The sequence below is a fragment of the Myodes glareolus genome, chromosome 16, assembly GCF_982192425.1.
Source record: "Myodes glareolus chromosome 16, mMyoGla1.1, whole genome shotgun sequence".
Classification (NCBI taxonomy): Eukaryota; Metazoa; Chordata; class Mammalia; order Rodentia; family Cricetidae; genus Myodes; species Myodes glareolus.
The window spans coordinates 22,915,621-22,935,646 of record NC_142041.1 but is presented as its reverse complement, the minus strand read 5'-3'; the positions used below and the strand labels follow the sequence as shown (position 1 = coordinate 22,935,646).

General features: G+C 43.4%; 1 protein-coding gene across 2 annotated transcripts in view; it reads right to left on the bottom strand.

Annotated features, from left to right (window-relative positions):
* Abca1 (ATP binding cassette subfamily A member 1) overlaps positions 1 to 7,557 on the bottom strand; it is a 117,878-nt gene extending 110,321 nt beyond the window's left edge. The window contains exon 1 of one of the 2 annotated variants that reach the window (XM_048420688.3): positions 7,355 to 7,557. The gene's annotated coding sequence lies outside the window, so the exon portion shown is untranslated. The remainder of the gene's footprint in view (positions 1 to 7,354) is intronic. The other variant, XM_048420689.3, reaches the window with a different exon arrangement.
* Positions 7,558 to 20,026: the final 12,469 nt, after the last annotated feature.

The window sequence follows — 20,026 nt, the reverse complement described above, 5'->3', positions numbered from 1 at the left end:
ATGAATTCATTCTGTCCTTCCAGGAGAGCACCACGATTTCTGAAGAGGCCCTGCTCATAGTCACTCAATCAAAAACACAGAATCCATGGACGCTATCGATCCCAACAACTCTAACTGGGGAGGCAGAAAGTTTCAAAGTACCCAATGCATCGTACGTACTTCCTTATTCATAACAATGAGATTATAAAGAGCTGCACACATTTTTTTCTCCGATCTGAAACACATATCCAACTTTTCAAGACAAAACTCTTTGCTAATAGCTTAATTTTCAAGGCAAGAGCTGTGAAATTAAAAACAAAAACCAAAAGCTGAAGTAAGAAAGGCATGGTGTTGCCCCAATCTGTAACAAGCCTTTGAAAAGCAAGTCCTCATGTGGCTGACAATTCTACTCCACAAGAGACCCTAAAAGTATAAAGCTATTCCCAACATGTCACCGACAGTTAGACAGTCAACGGCCCTCGTCACCACTCTCAGCATTCCAGGGTTGCTACCAGCTAAATAAAAAGTCTCGGAACTTTTTACAACATTTAAAAGCCAGGCTTTTCTGGAAGCAGATATGTATAGAACCCAAATCCTTGTTTCTCTGTGGTTAAACTACAGAAAAATTCTAACAAAATGTCCGAGACTGCCCCTCACCTGCCTCTGACCTCCACTAAAAAACAACATGGAGCAAACGTCAAAGGAAGAATTTAGCAAATAGAACAAGTGTTTGCTTTTTCCCTGCTCAGGGGTATGGAGCACACAGGGAGATGAACCTTCTCTTAGTCAAGAGGTCAACCTATCAGCGTGACTGAATGGTCATACATAAGGAGATATGTAAAACCTTCAACTGAGATCACAATGCTAGCGGAAGAGGGACTTTGGCAGTAGAGTATTGCATTCCTTAACCCTCATCTACAAGCTCTCTGGAAGCCCAGGTTTGCAGACAAATTTGACTGGATAATGTGCCCTGTTGTTCTAAGATGTTGTTTTCCAAGAACATCTTGGGAGGTGTGGCTCGGTGGCATATCAGCGACAATTACCATCTCTGGCTCATATCTCTGAAGGGTGCTCTGGTGTAGCAGCAAAAAAAAAAAAAAAAAGTGTTGGAGTCTGAGAACATTCACTGACTCTGGGACCCTGGAGACTCTGAGGCCCTGCCTCCTCTGTATAAAACAGTGCTAACGATGTATATAAAACATTTATCCAGTTCCTGGAACAAAGTAAGTACAGTACACATTGCTATTAAAATGATGCGAGCTACCCACTTTACAGAGGGAAGCTTCCAGCCTGGGTGGGGCTGAGAGTGGGCAGCCCATTAAAGGACTCACTCTCCTCTCTTGGTCCACAGAGGGTACCATTTCCTTCAAGGGTCTTTCCAGAGAACACTGGAGCTCTCTCCAGTGCCCAGAACATGGGTACAAAGGAAACTCACCTTGGTATCCCTGGTATCATATAAAAATTCACACACTCCAGTCTCCAAGCAACGATGTACTAAGTGGTTACATCAGATGAGAGCCAGTGTCCCCAAATGAAACTGTTTGAGGACAGAGTGCCCTGCTGGTCTCTGCAGGCACATCCACTCACTCCCCTTAAGGAAAGCCACCAAATCCACTCCTCAGCAGGGAGAGAGCCACACTCTGGTCATGTGAAATGTGGCTAACACTGCAACCTGGGCAAAGGCAACTGTTGCCACTAAATTTGCAAATCCCCTAAGGCTGACAACCGAATACCTACAACTTGACCAAAGGCTTGCTTTATTCTTAATTCAAGATCTTACTACAATTAACACCATAGTTAACATTTTTCAAAAACACACCTGCCTCAAATACCAATTAACACTAACCAACCAAAATTAGTACCAGGATTTTATATGTCTGCATAAAGAGAACAGCACCTAGAAAACCCTCAAGGTCCAGGATTTTTGTGGAAACTTCCTTCTCATTTAAAGTTAAAGCTAACGGACACTTTGCATTTGAGAAAGCAAGGGGAGTTCCAGTTGGGAAACTCCTTATGGCTCAAACTGGCCCAAGAGAGGCCAGGCCAATAGTTAAGAATTCGGCGTCCATTTAAGCCATGCATTTAGCTTTTTATGTACATAATTTCTCTTTTCTCTCCTAAAGGGCACTGTAGCTCTCCAAAATCTGTAAGAGGAGGAAGAAGCAGGACCAAAGAAGCAAAAGACGAAGACTTTAGTTCCGATTAATGACTGCTCAGAGAAGGATTCTACTACGCTGGGACTCAAAACAAAGCACAGGTCTTTATCATGAAGAGACTAGAATGGATGATGCTAAAAACAAAAGGAAGATGGAGAGAAGGCTCAGGGGTCAGCATCACTTGTTGCTCTTGTAGAGGACCACGTTCAATTCCCAAAACCCACCTGGTGGCTCCCAAGCATCCATAATTCCAATTCCACAGGATCCAATGCCCTCTTCTGACTTCACCAAGCATGCACTTGGTGCACAGACATACATGTAGGCAAAACACACATAAATCAAATCAATTTAATTTTTTAATCATTTAATAAAAATTTTTAAAATGAACAAAACAACAGCACTGCCAGGGCCTAATGTACCCAGAATCCATAGAAAACGCAATCCAACCAACTTGAGAAACCACCAACACTGCCCCTACTCCCAACATAAAAAAAAAAAAAGTTCATTTGCTTCCTCCAACACTGAGAGAAGGGGTGTGCAGTGTTCACTTTGGGAATTAATAACAAAATGCTTACCAGAGCAGGAGCACAGAGGAGAGAGAATTTTTCTAACAGTTTCAAGAGAAAATTCTGCTGTAGTGACAGTCTTGAAAGTCTTTCAAAGGCCCACGTGTTAAAGGTTCAGTGAGAGTGTTGGAATTAGAAGGTAGTGGGACCTACAAGAGGCAGAGCCTGGCCCAGTCGTTCCGTGGATCCTCAAAGAGCGCTGTAGCACCATTGTCCTTTCTTCATCTACTCATCTGTTAACAGACACCTAGACTGACTGATTCCGGTCCTGACTACTGTGTGTCCTCAAATCCTTGGAAATGACACACTAAACACTGCATTTTTAAGGTCACACCAAAAAACGTGTGAACAACAGAAATAATGTGTAAGAGACCACTGTTACTTTTTAAAGTATTTAAACATCTAAACCGCCTAATAGTTGTGCTTATCCATTAAAATAGATTAACGCATGATACAAAATATTTGAATGGGGACCATCACAGATAGACTACTGTCTCAAATCACAGCTTCCTCAAAAAGGGAAATGAAACTGGGTGAGTAAAACTGAGTTTTACTGAGTGACTGGGCCTAAATAAACAAGCGCCAAACTTGATCAGTGTACTGTAAACCAAGTCATAACAATGTTCGTGGCTGTATCTTTGCCTAACATTTTTCTGAGAATGTCTCGTTTGTTTAAGTCATTTTAGAACACGGGAAGCAAGCATCACCCAGCCTCTTAACTGACTGGTTGAAGTCAGTATTTGTCAATATCTGTATTAAAGAGACAGGATGTGCAAGAGGAAACCTAAGGTCAAAGACCTCTCTTGAGAAAGGCCTATGTGCCACAAGAAGACTAACACTCATTATTGTGAAAACTACACTACCCACACGACGTCCGAGGAAATCAGCTTCTGTGGGAGTGCAGAATGGGAGGGGATTGTGGGTCCAGGTGATTGTGAGGAAGGTGACATCCTTTATGTCAGTCTTGAAGTCAGCTTACAAGCCTACAGGGCTTTGTATTTATTTAGCGAAATAGCTAAAAGTAAAACAGATCTTCAAACTTTTCTTCTCCTCTTTGTTTTAAAACACAAATGCAATGCTCCACAGTCACTAACAATAAACACAAACACACACCTGCTTTTTTACAGTGCATGTAGAGCAGAATGCATAGACTAGCCCAAGAGCTGCCTGGGAAGCCATTTGATTTCTGAGACTTAACTTTCTCACATCTTGTATTTTTACAACATACTGCCAGGCCCACAAGCTACAGGAATCTACTTTGAGGTCACACACTATTCACAAATAATTGACTGAGGCAGGAGTATTGTGTTCATTCAAAACCAAGTTTTCTTAAAAAAAAAATACACAAGTGAGAACTGAGCAAAATGTTACCACCTGGTATTTTGCATCGCGTGCAACCAAGATCTCTCCCAGAATTTGGCTGACTATCCCCGAGCTACGGAAACACGATACGGATTATAGTTTCTGATAAGAATGACAGCAAACGAATATACAGAAAATTCCATTTCACCGCATTTGAAATTGTACCAGTCACTTACGGCGGACAGCTAAAGACTTCTGGAACGGAGTTCAAATCTAAAATCAGCTACCTGGAAAGTGGAGAGCCAAGGCCCAGCTAGTCTCCTACCTCCCTAATCTGAAGAGTAGATATGGTAATAAGCTTGTTTCGAAGATTAACTCGGTGTTGGAGAAACACTTGGAACAACACTTGGCATAGAGCGCCATGTGTCTATTATTAAGACACAAACTCTGCCATAACTTTGCTATTCAAGATGTTTCATTTGCATATGTAAAGACAGTCTCATTTTTTCAGTGAAGGCACTCTCCCAGTGCAACTAAATCAAACTCGTATTAAGAAATGATCTTTTAAAGCTTGATGCCAGAATAATTGACCATAGGAACATTATAATCCCATTATTTATTTAATATCTAGACCACATACAAAGATGTATTTATACTTGAAGGTTTTAGATATGCCAAAGCAACATGCTTTATTTTGGGGGGGGGGGGGTATTTTCTAAAAATCCAGAAAGTTCCTAGTTTAAGGGTTTCAAGAAATGTCCATTTAACTATTTTAGAAACTAGAAATAATTTGGGGAAAAAAAAGCAAAGATCTGACCATTTTGAATCACTACAATACAGGCACAAGCAACCTCTTTTGTGAGGTGGAAAAATAAAACTTAAAAAGGAAACATTTAAAGGTTAAAAACCTCCCAACTCCTCTCCTCCACACAGGGTAAGACAGCACACAGCTGAGGTGGGAAGGTTCATTCATTATTAATAGTGTTTGCACTGGGGCTTCCACGAGCAGACATGGAAAACTAACAAGACCTAATCACCTTTCTCCAATTCCAGACTAATGCTGTCTCCCACAAAACACAGCATGTTCCAAATCACAATGCATCCAGGGTCCATTGCAGGCCTGCCTCTAGGTGCTAACAGAAACACTTACAAGGGGCTGTATTTCAAACACTCATCTGCAGGGGCACACACATCACAGGTCTCTAAGTCATCACCAGTGTGTCAGTACAGAACACCAGTGACTTTTACAAGGGGCACATGCATTATTCTATGGCAGCCAATTTTGCTCCAAAAAGGGACTACAAGCATTATGCTGGCTGGAAACGTTCTTCCCTGGCCTCTCTGATTCAACTTGTTCTCCCATAGATAATAATCAACCCTGTTCACTAAGTGGGTTTCCCAAAAAAAAATAGCCCTACCTACTTTAATGACTTAAGACAGCACTGAGAAAAAAAATACACTAACAAGAGAAACTATAATTTATCTTTCTTATTTTGATATTATTATACTATCAACTCAGAAATATTCTCTACGCTGTCATACTTTCTTTAACGTGGGAGAAGTTTTTGCAAGATAGAAACAAAAATATGTTGTCCTTAGGTTTGAAGTTAGAATACAAAAACCAGGTTGAAAGAAAGGGGAAGATGAGAAACCAAGGACTTGTTAATTGGCATGTATGTCTTGTCGCATATCAATACCTGGGTCCTGGTTCCAAGCTGTAAAGGAACCCTTCAGGGTGTGATTTTGAGCCCCGGCATGTGTCAGATGTGCTTTGTGGGAGGTGAGGATTGAGACATAGAAAGAAAGTGATGTACCAATTCTCTTCAAGGAAGTTCCGTGGTTTTGTTTTGTTCTGTTTCCACAGTGGTGGGGCTAGAACCCAAGGTCTTGTACAAGCTAGAAAAAACACTCTACCACTGACTGACCTACATCCCAAGCCAAGAAGTTTTCCTTTTGTTTAAGTATCAGTCCGTCCTCTCTTGTATGTTTGTATTCTGCCCACTCCCTTTGAGGGATGTCATTGAACAAGTATTGGGTTGGTTTGCTTTTTAAATTATTGTGCCAATGCAGCAAATGAGGGAATCCAATTATTGTTAGTGCCAGATACTTTTTCCCTAAAAATAAAAATGTTTAATAGTATGTCTCTCCTTTCCGGTAAGTGCAGGAAAAAAAAAAAAAAACCCGACATCTTCCCACAAGCCTGTCACCAGCGAACACCCTCAGGAACCTTGACTCATTTAGCAACGGCCTGGCAGGAAACGCAATGACAAAAAAGAAAAAGGAAAGAAAAGACAAAACAGGCTTCCCCCGGCCCCAGGTTTCCTTCCAGTTTGGAACCACAGTTTTGACCAGATTCTCAGTGTGGCAGAAAGATAGAAACCTACCTGGTCTTGCACGACGCCATACCTAGGCCACCCGGCCAGGAGGCGCTGCGGGCCAGTCTCCAGGGGCCACCCGCAGGCCGCCCAGCCCCCACCCCCTGGCGGCGGAGCCCGGCCCAGCACCCGAGTCGCGAGTTCTGCGTCGCCCGCCGGGGTTACTCGCGGTCATTCGGCTGCACAACCTAGCCCCAGCTTCTCAGTCGGTGCTCGGCCCTAAGTCGCCCCAGGGGACAAGCAGCAAAAAGCAGGAAGATGGGTTAGGGGGTGAAGAGGAAATGGGCACCCCAGTTTGAAGTTTCTGCGGGCTCTCTTAAGTTTTCCGTCTTTAGAGGGAACAATACTCGGCTCCCACTTTGCACCAGGGGCTGTAGCTTTCCAGAGCGCAGTTAAGCCTGTGGGTAGGACCCCCCCAGGTCAAACAAAGCCCCGAGGCCTCGAACACGCAATGACACAAAAAGATTCCGTTTGGGACACTTTCTACTCGAGTTCTTTGGAAACAAGGACATGCCGCCCCAGTCCCGAGGAGCGGATCTCCAAGTCAGAGGCCAGCACTGACCACTTTAATAATGGAGTGGGTAGTCTGATGTGACACTTGTGGGCGACGGCCGATCCGGAGCCAGACAAAGGGAGACGCTTCGCAGAGAATCCTTGTCTCCCCATCTCAGTGGCTGAGCCCCAGGACGCCCGCGAATCCCGGGCTCCCTTTTCCCCCCCCCGAGGTCGGTCTCGCAAGCCAGAGATGCTCTCCCAGGTCTCAGGCTACCCGACACCCTTGTGCTGCAGCTTTGCGCCCAGGGTCGCCACGGCCCTTCCCAGACATCCTCCTCCAATTTATGCCTCCCCTGCCCTATTTGCATCCCTAGAGGTAGGGGATATGGGGGTTCGAGGACCAAAGTCCCGGAAACAGAGAGCTTCCCAGAGCTTCCTTGGCCCCTAAACAAAATGCCTAAGTCAGTGAAGAACCTCTTACCTGTTTTCCACTTTGGTGTTTGCGTCTGTTTCTCCCACCCTGCACAAACCCTTCCAGAAAGAGGGAGAGAAGAAGTGGGGGGGAAACGGAGCAGAGCAATGCCCCAAACCGGCTGTGGCTGAGCGGGTCCCGCGACGCCCCTGCCCAGCCCTGCGCTGCGGAGAGAGGTGTGGGCTCGTCCGGTCCCGGCCCGCTCGCTCGCCCTCGGAATTACTGGTTTTTGCCGCGACTAGTTCCTTTTATAGATTCGGCTGTGCCGAGCGCCGGGGTTACTACCGGTCAAAAGCTGTTCTCTCCCTCTTCCCCCGCCCTCTTCCCGGCCTCTGTTTATGTAGTTCAGTCACTCAGCAGAAAGCACGTGGAGCCGCGGCCCGCCCCTTAAACGGGCGACAGTGCGCTGCGGCGGGCACCGTGGGCGCACGGTGAAGTTTGCACGGGGTCGCTTTCGCAGTCCCTGCACTGACCTGGCAGCCTCGAGACCGAGAAACTCCGGGTTAAGGTGCACCAGGGAGTGCGCATTCCCTGAGCGGAGGGAATGGGGGGGGGGGGGGGAGAGGGGGGGACGACACGACGCTTCCTCTGAACTCTTGCTTTCTGCAGTAGTTTGGGGGTTTCGGTTGATTGGTTGCTCGGTTGCTTGGTTAGTTGGAAGGATGTTTTTTGTGCCCCTCCTCCCTCCTTTTGTTAGTTTACTCAGCCCCTAGGTTGGATAGGAAGGCTAACCGGTCCAGAAGCCTATCATTTTCTGTCTTTTCCTTTCAAAGCCGTAGATGGGGGGTGGGGGTGGGCAGCGTGATTATCAGCCTGATGTTGGTTTCTGTCTCAAACCTTGACTTTGATTTTTCAAAAGAAGACCTGCTACCTTCGAGAACCCCAGTCTCTTTCTCTCTCTCTCTCTCTCTCTCTCTCTCTCTCTCTCTCTCTCTCTCTCTCTCTCACACACACACACACACACACACACACACACACACACCTCCTCCATTGACAATTGATACTTGCAAGCCACAACCAAGGGCAGCTGTAGTCACAAGAGTGGATTTTGATGTCAAACTGAACCAAAGTTAGATGAAGTTTTTCTGCCCCAATTTTATTGTCTTTATTTTCATTGAGACAGAGTCTTATGTAGTCTGGTCGTAAACTCAATAACCTTGAATTTCTGACCCTCTTGCTTCTACCTCCCTAGGCCTAAAATTACAGGAGTTGGGTACCACGTCCAGTTTGTCCAGTGCAGGGAGATGAACCCAGTTTCTTGCATGCTAGGCCAGCACTCTGCCCACAAGCCCCATCCTTAGGCCTTGTGTGTCCCCATCTTTCAGGAAAAAGGAATAGTCTCTTGGTCTCCGAGGAGTTTTCTGAAAGTGAATTTGTTGAAAGCTTTGAAGTCCTTGGAAGAAGGGCTCCATAAACAGAATCTTTCTGACTGAGCATCAGTGGTATTTTTTTTTTTAGTGACATCCAGAGCCTATGAACTGTTTCCTGTGCCAAGCTTTCAAAAGTCCAGTACTAGCAAAGAATTTCAAATAATGTCAGTGACCATCTATGTACAAAGAAGAATGCCTCAGGGAAAAGCTATCACTCCTCACACGGTTTGAGGAAGATTAGATCTCTGTCTCCCCACCTCCTCCACATACTCTTGTGGCTCCCAAGAGTACTCCTATGAAAGTCAGTCCCCAGCACCCACACAGTGGCTCACAACTATCTGTAACTCACGTTCCAGGAGCTCTGACACGATCTGACACCACAGTCACTTGCCATGTATAGGTACACACATGTGCATACAACCATAACACTCGTGTACATAAACCCTTTCTTGATCTTAAAAGTAAAAGCTAACCTCCTGGGGCTCTCTGCTGGGAAGTAGGCAACAGGCACCACGCAAATCAGGGAGTTAAGATGCTAGAGGAAGAAGAAAGACTAGGAAGAAAGAAGCCCCAGGCAGAGCATCCCTGGACCTCACTACATGAAGGCAATGGCTCCAAAGCCAAACTTGATCCCTTTAACTAAGAACTTCTGTGGGGGTCAGAATCTGCCCCGCCCACTCAACTCACTGCAGTGAATAAACCAGCACACAGTGATGTTGGGGCTGTGTGTACGGACGTGTTCTGTCCGTGTTCTGTAGCTCTCTATTGTTAAGCCCATGCAGAGACCAAATGGTTCATCCACGTTACACACGACATTTGTCTGTTGACACCGAGTGACATGCATGCTACTGCCAGTGGGTAAGCATCACACAAGATACAACTGCTGGAGTTCAGCAGTTAGAACTTATTTGAGATCACCCTTCTGAGAGAACGAATGTCAAAGCAGAAATCTCTTCCTTCCAGCCTCTGAGCGTCTCTGGCTGGTTTGTTCTGTGCATGCTTCCAAGAGCTTTCCCTCCCACATCTTCTGAAACCTACAACATTTTCACCAAAAACTCAAACCTTGTCCTAGCGAGCCCTTGCTACATAAACGGGGAGGCCCTTTCTCCATTGCTGTTGCTCTGAAGTAGGAGCTTCCATAAATGCGCCATGCGTGGCTTGAGGTTCTATTCTGAGATGACCCTGGGATCTTCTAATTTTAGACTTGACCTTCAGGCAGCTGTGGCTGTGCAGACCTTGTTAGAGGTCACAGAGACACAGAAAGCTCAATTTTATCATTCCATGAAGGCTTTTAAATCAAGATTTCATGAAGGACGATGCTTGGAGGAGACCTTTAATACATATCTAGCAGCCACTCTATATAGACCTTATTTAAAACAAAGGCTTTTTAAAAAAAAATAAAGATGATTTTCACTGCATGGGTGTTTCTTGACTGGTACGCCGACTGTTTGGTTTCCAGCAGATGAAAAACATAGAACAAGGCAGAAATTCGGTGAAGAATTTCTAAAAATATAAATAAAATGATCTTCCAAGAATTTGTGGTGAAATTTGTAGTGTAAGGAAACCTCCTGACCAATCATTAGAGAATGAAATACAGTTCAGACTTTCAAAAAGAGAACTAGAGGTGGTCCCGCCAGTAAAGTACACAGCATGCAAGCAGGAGGGCCTGAGTTTGTATCCCCAAAACCCACGTCAAAAAGCAGGTGCAGTATATCAGTAATCCCAGCACTAGAGCGGTGGAGCGGTGGGGCTGGAAGATGGAGAGAGTCTTCTAGCCAGCCAGTCTAGCAGAATCAGTGAGCCCCAGATGACTGAGAGACTCTGCCTCAAATAAATAAGGGGGAATGAAATTGAGGAAGACACCAGATGATGATCTCTAGATAGATCACATAGAGACACACGCACACACACCACACAGAAACCCATGCACACACACCACACACACACTATACACACTACACACAGACACACACATCTTTTCTTCCCGAAGATTGGTAAACCATCTTTAATAAGAAGAGATAAAACAGCTTTCAGTTCACCTTTGAGCGGACTTTAATTCCAATCCATGTTTAGACACAGAAACAAATCCTCAAGCCATCAGTGACTACACGACAAAATACAAGGTGTCACCTGTATAGGTGGAACAGGCCCTAAACCACGTAGACCCTGAATGAACTGATTCTTTTCAAATGGACCAATGTGATTTCTTCCGTATTAATGTGAATTCTATTAACACCCAAGCAGGATGCAAAACTGGTCTTGAGAAAGATAAATTTGTAGCTTTTGGTAAGGGTCAACCAGTTAATCCAATTTGTAAACATAAATTCTCTGAATATCAGTTAAATAGTGTGTTTTTGTTTGGTTTTTGGGTTTTTGTTGTTGTTGTTGTTGTTGCAGCTTTTCCTTAAAAGCCCCAGCTCTGCTGGGCAGTGGTGGCGAAGGCTTTAATTTCAGCACTTGGAAGGCAGGTGGGTCTCTGTGAGTTGAAGGCCAGCCTGATCTACAAAACAAATTCCATTTAACTGTCTTGAGGTGGAGGAGGGGGGCACACTTCCAACCTGCCTGCCTCCAAATCCCCTTCCCTTAACACGACAGGAAAACAAGAATGTCTCTTTCTTGTCTTTCATTGACTTCTCCATGGTGCCCAGGCTGTTCTGTCCAAGCCAGTGACACAAAGAATCGAGAATTTCTTTTATTATTATAAAAAAATTGCATTGCAGAAAATACACAGAAAAATACCTAAAACTCAGACAGACAGACAGTGGTAATGTTGATGGCCTCTTTTAGGTACTTAGGCTATTTGAACTCTGGTATTTCACACTGTTGGCCACACCTGCCTTACTGTAGCTAGTTATTCAGTTGCATGAGCCAGGTTCTTTTCTGGCTGTTCTGATACTTTAACCACCCCTTCTCTCTGTGTGTCACACACACACACACACACACACACACACACAGGTTTTCTTCTCTGTGTTTCCACATGTTCCTCTATGCAGATTCTCTGGCCCGTGGTTTTACTTGAACTCTGTCTGGGTGTGCTGCAGCCAGTTCACACTGCTCAGAAGGGCCGGTTGTGCCCTCCAGCAACTCCGCAGTCTGCATCCCGAGGGCTAACTTGAAATGGTCAGTGTCATGAAGATTTATACCATTGGGAATCGTAAATCAGAGCTTGTCTGCTTGATTTTTTTGTTTTCATTCCTCCTAGCTTTGATTTGATTTTGTTTTGTTTTTCTTAAGCAAGCTACTTATCAACATTTATCAGCACAAAATGATGAGGACATTCTGCAAGATACAAAGCACATACACACACACATATACACATGCATACACACACATACACACACATATACACATGCATATACACACATACACACACATATACACATGCATACACACACATACACACACATATACACATGCATACACACACATACACACACATACACACACATATACACATGCATACACACACACACACACATGCAAGAAAACCCAACATTTCTTATCTTTCCTTTAAATCTTTCCTCAGAAAAACAAAAACAAAACAAACAAACAAGCAAAAACTTTACCTAAAAAACATCATCACCCAATCATCGACTCTGCAGAATCACAAGGTTAACATTTCTGTCTCTTGTCTCCACCTTTCTGTTCTTATTTGAAAGATCATCAGGGCCAGGGTGCCGCTTGTGAACCTTTTAAAGGTATCCTTTACCTCCACCTCCACTGCTGACTTCAAGCCTGGAATGCAACCCTCTGTATTGCAGGACCCTGCAATAGGCTACTCCTTTCTCCTCCTAGTCATCTTCCCTAGGGAAAACTGTTCACTTGGGGAGAAGGTAGGAGGGGAGGTAATTAAATCACACCAAACAAAAACAATCATCAAGTGCAGCCCCCCACCCGAAACAAGCTTGCTTCTTATTGTTGTCCTTAGCTGCCAAAAACAAACAAACAAACAAAACTGCCCTTCAAGACCCTTCAGACGACCTAGGAAGTGTTTTGAACCTGTAGCGTCTGAAGGCCTTGGAAGGTAATTTGTAGGTCAGAATTCCGTCAGGATTCCAGCTTCATCCTCTCCTCCCGTCTTCCAGCTTCCTGCTGCTGTCCCACAGACTGAACCATGTGCTTCCCCGGGGTTTGAAAACCCTTTCCATCAGCTCCACCTCAGCCATCCGATTACACTGTTACCCTGGAGTATAGAAGAGGTAGTCTGTGGTAGCATTAAAAGTAGATAAGAGGGAGACCTTTCAAATATTCAAATCGTAAATAACATTTATCCCCAGCCCAAGTCTATCTACATACGTCTCCGCAGATTCACAGAGGGAACTTACACATGTGTGAGAAGAAAATAATTGGACTTGGGGAATTAAAAAAAAAGCCCAGTCTTTATTATAGCAGAACTTCTGCATCTGTATTTTCCTCCTTATTCAGAGTCCTTTCCTGACACTGAGGAATCCACATTCCTGGCAGTGATTTTGGGGATGAGTGATTATGCCTTTGCCAAGGGTGTCCTTCTCTGTGACACAATAGAATAAGTCATTAAGAGATAAATCCTAAGAAATGTTCCAGATCTTCTCTTAGCTTCCAAAGAAACAAGTCTCTTTTCCCTTCCTCTTTGTGGACCCTGGGGACCACCTTCCAGGGGGTCTGGCAGTTATTGTCCTCATTGGTGATGGTGGACCCTTCCTTGTGGACCCTATGTGGATTCTCAACAGATGTTTAAACAGAACCAGCATTCATGCTATTGAAAGACCAAATGTCCAACTGTGCTGGGACCCCTCCTGCTTCCCCGCTCTGTGGTCATGCTTCTAGTAAGTTAAGATGTGCTGTGGAACCTGAGTCTTGTTCTAGCTGGTCCCAGATATAGCTGGTATCAGAAGGAAATGTCCTCCAGTCTCCAGGGCCTGCTGCAGAACTTACATGAATGCTGATCTTGGATGATTCTTTCTTGATCCTTCACCCACCTCAATTCAGTAAGAAGTCTGTCTGCTCAGCACTGGGGCTAGACAGTCTTGACATGATGTCTAAATGAGAAAAGAAAGCAAAATGGAGGAGTTGAGATGTCTAAAATATCACAGGTTAAAGGCAAGGGGAACGTGGAAGAATGATGGTGTGAACCGTGAGGCTGCAAGGTGATCGTCAGCCTAACATCTTGGACCAGGAGACTCAGACCCACTAATTTACTGGAAAAAAATTGTCATAAGAGAATATAAAAAATACAGTGACGGGGCTGGAGAGATGGCTCAGCGTATTTGCTGTTCAAGCATGAGGATGTGGGGGGACGTCCAGCAACCACGTGCAAAGCTAGGAATGGTGGGCTTAGGGGTGGGTAGAGTGTGGAGGGTCGATGGAGCTTGTCTCCAGGTTCAGTGGGAGTCTTTGTCTCAAGTAACAAGTGAGAGATCAAGAGACCCAACATTCTCAATGGCTTCTATCCATGAGTACACCAAAACAAACAAACTAAGGAATTAAAAAATAATTATGATTCAGCAGTTGTTCAAGAATATTTTTCACTTATTGCTTATAAGAGTGAGCATTTCAAAACCATTTAACCATCTAACCACATAAAGATTCTCCATAAACTGTGCTAAATTCACATGATAGAATGTTTTACAGCCATGATAAATTAAAATGATGTTTGTTTTTAAAGATTACTGACACAAGAAACTGTCCATAGTAAATGTTAATTGAAAAGACAAAGCTATGGTTCTTTGCATACGTGATTCATATTTAGAAGGTTTTTAATATATTTATAGGTTTTTCATTGAACATATTTGCATAGAAATTACTGACGACTCTTACCTAGATGTTAGCAGCCGTTCTCTGTGGGTAGTAAGACTATGAGTCATATTTTCACACATATCCGTAGTTTTCGGTTTTTCTGGGATAAGAAGGTATAATTTTTAGTTAAGAAAATACAGTTTATAAATAAGCAGTGGGAAGAGAGAGTTTACAGCTGCTGGGGGAAAACCGTAATTGCCACATGAAAACAGCTATCCGAGCTTGTTTGTTTGTTTGGATTTTTGAGACAGGGTTTCTCTGCGTAACAGCCCAGCTGTCCAAACTAGCTTTGTAGACCAGGCTGGCCTCGAACTCACAGAGATCCGCCTGCCTCTGCCTCCCACGTGCTAGGATTAAAGGTGTGCACCACCACTGCTCAGTCTGTCCTAGCATATTTTACAAGCATGTGTGTACACTGACAAAGAACAGGAGAGAACCTGAAGAGAAGATAGTTAAGACTGTTGTGAGACACTTGTACAGTGAGTGAAGACGTATTTGCTGTGATTGGTGTAATAAAAAGCCAAACAGCCAATAGCTAGGTAGGAGTTTTGAAAGGGATTTCCATAAGAAAAAGAAAGAGGAGAAGGAATCCAGAAGGGCAGGAGAAGCTAGGAACAGAGAGGAAATAGGAGATACGAGATGGAGGAGAGGCCACACAATGTGATAGAGTGTAGATTAATATAAATGGGTTAATCTAAGTTACAAGAACTAGTTAGGAACAAGCCTAAACAAAGACCGAGCTTTCATAATTACCCAGAAGTCTCCACAGGAAGCCTGAAGGTAAACAGAAGGTGCAAAATGAAAAATAGCACTATTTTCATAGGGGAGGGGTGGAGTGGGGGGCCATGCGTGAAGGTGGGGAGGCAATAGGTCAGGGAAATCATGCGGGCAGCTAGGGAGACAACGCGTCCCTGGGTGAGCACTCAGCATGTTGACTGAGAGCATTTTCAGTCCCTGAGCTACGGTCATCACTTGTTCTGCAGATACTCTGTCATCCGGTGTTCCGGGAAATGACCAATGTGTCATACATATACAACACACTACAATGAAAACCAAACTTGAACTTCACACACTTCATTCCCTTAAAACCGTGTCATGGCAAACCCAAATGAGAGAATGTAATTTCATTGGCGCTACAGAGTCATGGTAACTTAATTTTTAAAAAATTAACCTGGGTGCTTGAAAAGAAGTTGTTTTTAAGTCAACCACCAACTCATCCAGGCATAATTTCTACACTGAGTAAGAAATGGCCTTTTCATGAGATTCCCTCAGTCACCCTATACATAAAATTATACTTTATATTTAATAAGGGGTCAATATTTGATTTTCAACCCCATAAGCATTTTGCCGTTACTTTTCTCCAACCCAAGAATTTGCACCTTGCATATCAAAGGCAAATACTTACAAATATTGTTATAATGTATTTATAATCCACACATATTAAAAGGTGGAGAGTTAAATAGACCAACAGAAATAACGTTTGGTTCAGCAGTGTTAGAGTATGTAGCTTAAGTGGCATTTTGTAGTATATTCAGGCAGAACCTTTTTAGGGTGGTATGACATTTAAATTAATCTATTTTGGCTCAGGAAAATTTTAACATAGATTAAAACTCTAGTCTTCAGACTACATGCATCTTGTGAAAAAGGAAATAAAACTTTAGGACTTTCTTTGCATATTTATTTATTTATATTATATAAATATATGTATTTATATATATATATGGGGAGCATGTACATGAGACAGCATGTATGTGGAGGTCAGAGGACAATCTGTGGAAGTCAGTTCTCTCCTTCTGCTAGATGGGTTCGAGGGCTCAAACTCAGATCATCAGGCGGGGCAACAAGAACCTGACCCACTGAGTCACCTCAGCAAGCAGATGTAGGTTTCAAATGCCTGTAAGCACTAGATGTTCATGGTCAGGTGCTGGGTTATAAAAGGGCATCAAATAAAAGCATTAATTTTAAAAAAGAAGAAAGAAGTAGGAATCATTCCTAGGCTCTGCCCAGTGATGACTTCTGTCTGTCTCTGGTGTTCATTCCCTCAGAGTTTCTCCTGGAAGAAAACATATGTACTTGGAAATCGTCTCCTTTTAAAACTATGCTACATATACACTCTTGGTAAGCTATTTCTTTTCTGTATAATATATCAACTTTTTTCTATGCAAACAAATCCAAATTTATGTCATTCTTTTAAATATGTGTCATACCAGGAGGGCACATCCTGCAGCTTGTGTTTTTTTTTTCATACACTCATGAAAATGCAGACTTGGTCTAACCTTGGCACACATAGTCAGAGAGTCCTTAAAATATTTGTGAAAAGTGGAATTGCTGAACAGTTGAATAGACAAACTTGACATCTAGTTTTTTTTTCCTTTGTCCAGTCCTCTTACCTTTGCTTTTTATTGGATATAGATTTACTTTTCATACAATATAATCTGACTACAGTTTCCCTTCACCCTACTCCTCCCAGATCTTTCCCACCTCCACACCCATCCAAATCACACCTCTTTTTGTCCTCATTAGAAAACAAACTGGCATCTTTGAAAGAAAGAAAGAAAGAAAGAAAGAAAGAAAGAAAGAAAGAGAGAGAGAGAGAGAGAGAGAGAGAGAGAAAGAAAGAGAGAAGGGAGGGAAGGAGGGAAAAATAAAAAAAAGAAAGGAAGGAAGAAAGAAAGGACTAATAATAAAAAAAAGCAAACACATCAAAATTGGACAAAACAAATGAAATGAAAGGGGGACCAAGAAAAGGCACAAGAAACAAATACAGACTCAGAGACCCACAAGTTTTACACTCAGCAGTCCCATAAAAGTATTAAACTGGAAGCCATAATATATACCCAAAGGACCTGTAGGATAAAACAAGGGAGAAAAATAAGGATAAATAAAACAAAAATTAAAAATAAGGTATTTTAAAAAGCCCTGGCAATACATTATGAGACAGGGAACCTCCAAAGAAAACACTGAGTTTGTTTTTTGCTGGGTATGCAGCCTACCCTTAGAAGTAGTTTGTTTTCCCAGTGAGAGTCCCTTGGAGAAAACGAAATTTTCATTGTCAAGTGGTTATCGGGGGGGGACGTAGCTTCTGGGTTAGGGATGGGGCATGTGTCCTAGGGATGGGGGTATGTATACACTTGTCCTTTCACCTCTAGAACCCTGTCTGGTGCAGATTCGAACATGTACTGTGTGTGCTGCCTCATCTCTGTGAGTTCATATGTGCTTCCGTCCTGTGAATTTAGAGTTGCCTTGGTATCCTACATCCCCTCTGCTTCTTCTGCCTCCTGAGAGGAGGGATTTGATAGAGACATCCTATTTAGGGTTAAGTATTCCAAAGTCTGTCTCTCCCCCTCCCTCTCCCTCCCTTCCTCCCTCTCTCCCTCCATCCCTCTCACCCTCTCTCCCTCTCACCCTCTCTCCCTCCCTCCCTCTCTCCCTCCCTCCATATTCTCTGGCTGTGGGACTCTGTTTCCATCTGCTGTAGGAGGAAGCTTCCCTGGTGGCTGGACAAAGCACTGATTTATGAGTAGCAGAATGTCTTTTGGAGTTTTTTGTTGGAGGTGGTGGGTGTTTTTGTGTGAGTTTTGTTTTTCATTTATTTACTTATGTATTTACTTAATTATTTCAAGGCAGGGTTTCTCTGAGTACCTCTGATCGTCCTGGAACATACTCTGTAGTCTAAACTGACCTCGAACTCAGAGATTCACCTGCCTCTGCCTCCCAAATACTGGGATTAAAGACCTGTGACACCACAGCCCAGTGCCTTAGGAATTTTTTTAATTGTTGTTGTTTTCATTTTTTCTTTTTAATTCCTACATTTTGTTGTTGTTTAGAATAGTAGTATTTTGTTTTACTGTCAGGCCCTGGGCTATCTAGTCTCAGGTTCTTGGTCACCAAGCAATGTTGGGTATCGATGGATTCCATCTCATCCATTTGATTTAAGTAGGCCTTCAATCAAAGCCGCTAATTGTTGGTTAGTCCCATAAGCTTTGTGCCTCCGTTGCACTAGCAACCTCACAGGCAGGACACCATTGTAGACCAAAGGGTTTGTAACTGGGTTTGTGTTTACATTTCTCCTTTGCTACAGAGTACTTTCCTTTACCAAAGACTCTTTCAGCTTTACATTTTATGCATAGAGCCAAATTATCCTCCACGACGTTGTCATCAGTGTGTCCTCTCAGGCACAGAGTGTGAGGGTGGCTGCGTTTGGGGAGGGGCATGTAGAAGATAGATCCCATTGTCCTCCAAGAGATAGCCTTCTCTTGCGGCACACAATTCTGTGCATCTTAACAGATGTGAATATTTGTGCTGTCGTCACCAGGGTCAAGACACAGACGGTCACCTTCCAGAAGAGTCCCTGTGCTGTCTCTCCTTAAAATCACGTGTCCCACATACCTCAAATCCCGCAAATTCTCGACTGGTCTCTGCCCTCATCGTTGTTGGTGGTGTTGTTTTCGGGACTGTTAAATAGATGGAGACACACGCTCAGAACACTCTGGTATCAGTGTCTTCCACTTAGCACAAGCTTGGACATTCATCCACATTACTGCACATCTCAACAGTTCTGGGGCTAAATCGTTTTTGTTTCAACTTTTTATTTCATTGTACTAGAGTTTGCACAGTCACCCACTAAAGGGCATTTTCCCAAAGTGCCTGGCAGTTAAAATAGACCAGCTATAGTCACGTTGTGTATGATTTATGTGTAGATATAAATTTTTATTTTTCTAGTGTAAATACCGAGGCGAGGGACCATAGGATTTTAGGGAAGTGCACATTTAACTTTATAAGCAATGTCCAGGTGGTTGCACTGTTTTGTAGTCTTGCTGCCTGTGTCAGAGACTTCAAATGCTTTCCATTCCCTCAGCATTTGCTTTTTCATTGTTGTCCCGTTTGGTCACTCTTGTAGATCTATAGATGTATCCCTTGGTCCTCATCTCTCTACCATAGTTCTCATTAGTCTTTAAATTGCGTCCAACACAATTATAATCCTTTTGACTTATTTTCTTTCCAGGCAGGACAGAGCAGCATTGCAATGCGACTTTTAGCCCAGTGTTCATCTCTTTATTGTTTGAAGCGCTTGTGAAGCCAAACCTTTCACTTCTTGACTTTTACATGTGGTGCAAATAGTTTCCTCAGATTGTCATTTTTTTATTAATCTAAAAATCTCTTCTTTCAGGACTATTGGCTTTGATGTTAGCAGATTCCATCTACATTACAAGACTTAGAAATAACTGACCAAATTTCTTCAAGAACTTACAAAAATGATTCCACATTCTACACTATTGTTATCAGTTGCCTGCCCTCATCTCAACTAGCATTTGTGTATTTGGAGACACTCAGTGCTGGTGAAAGCTTTTCAGACTGTGTTTCCCTATAACAGGCCTTGCTCCACATACCACATCAAAACAGCATCCAAAATGAGCCGCAGAGATGAGAAGGAGACGAAGCTATGTCCTGGGTAGGGAGACTGTTCCTGCGCATCATGGGAAGGGTTGGGGGTGGTGGTAAGAAGTACTGCCAAGAATTTTATCCCCCATCCCAA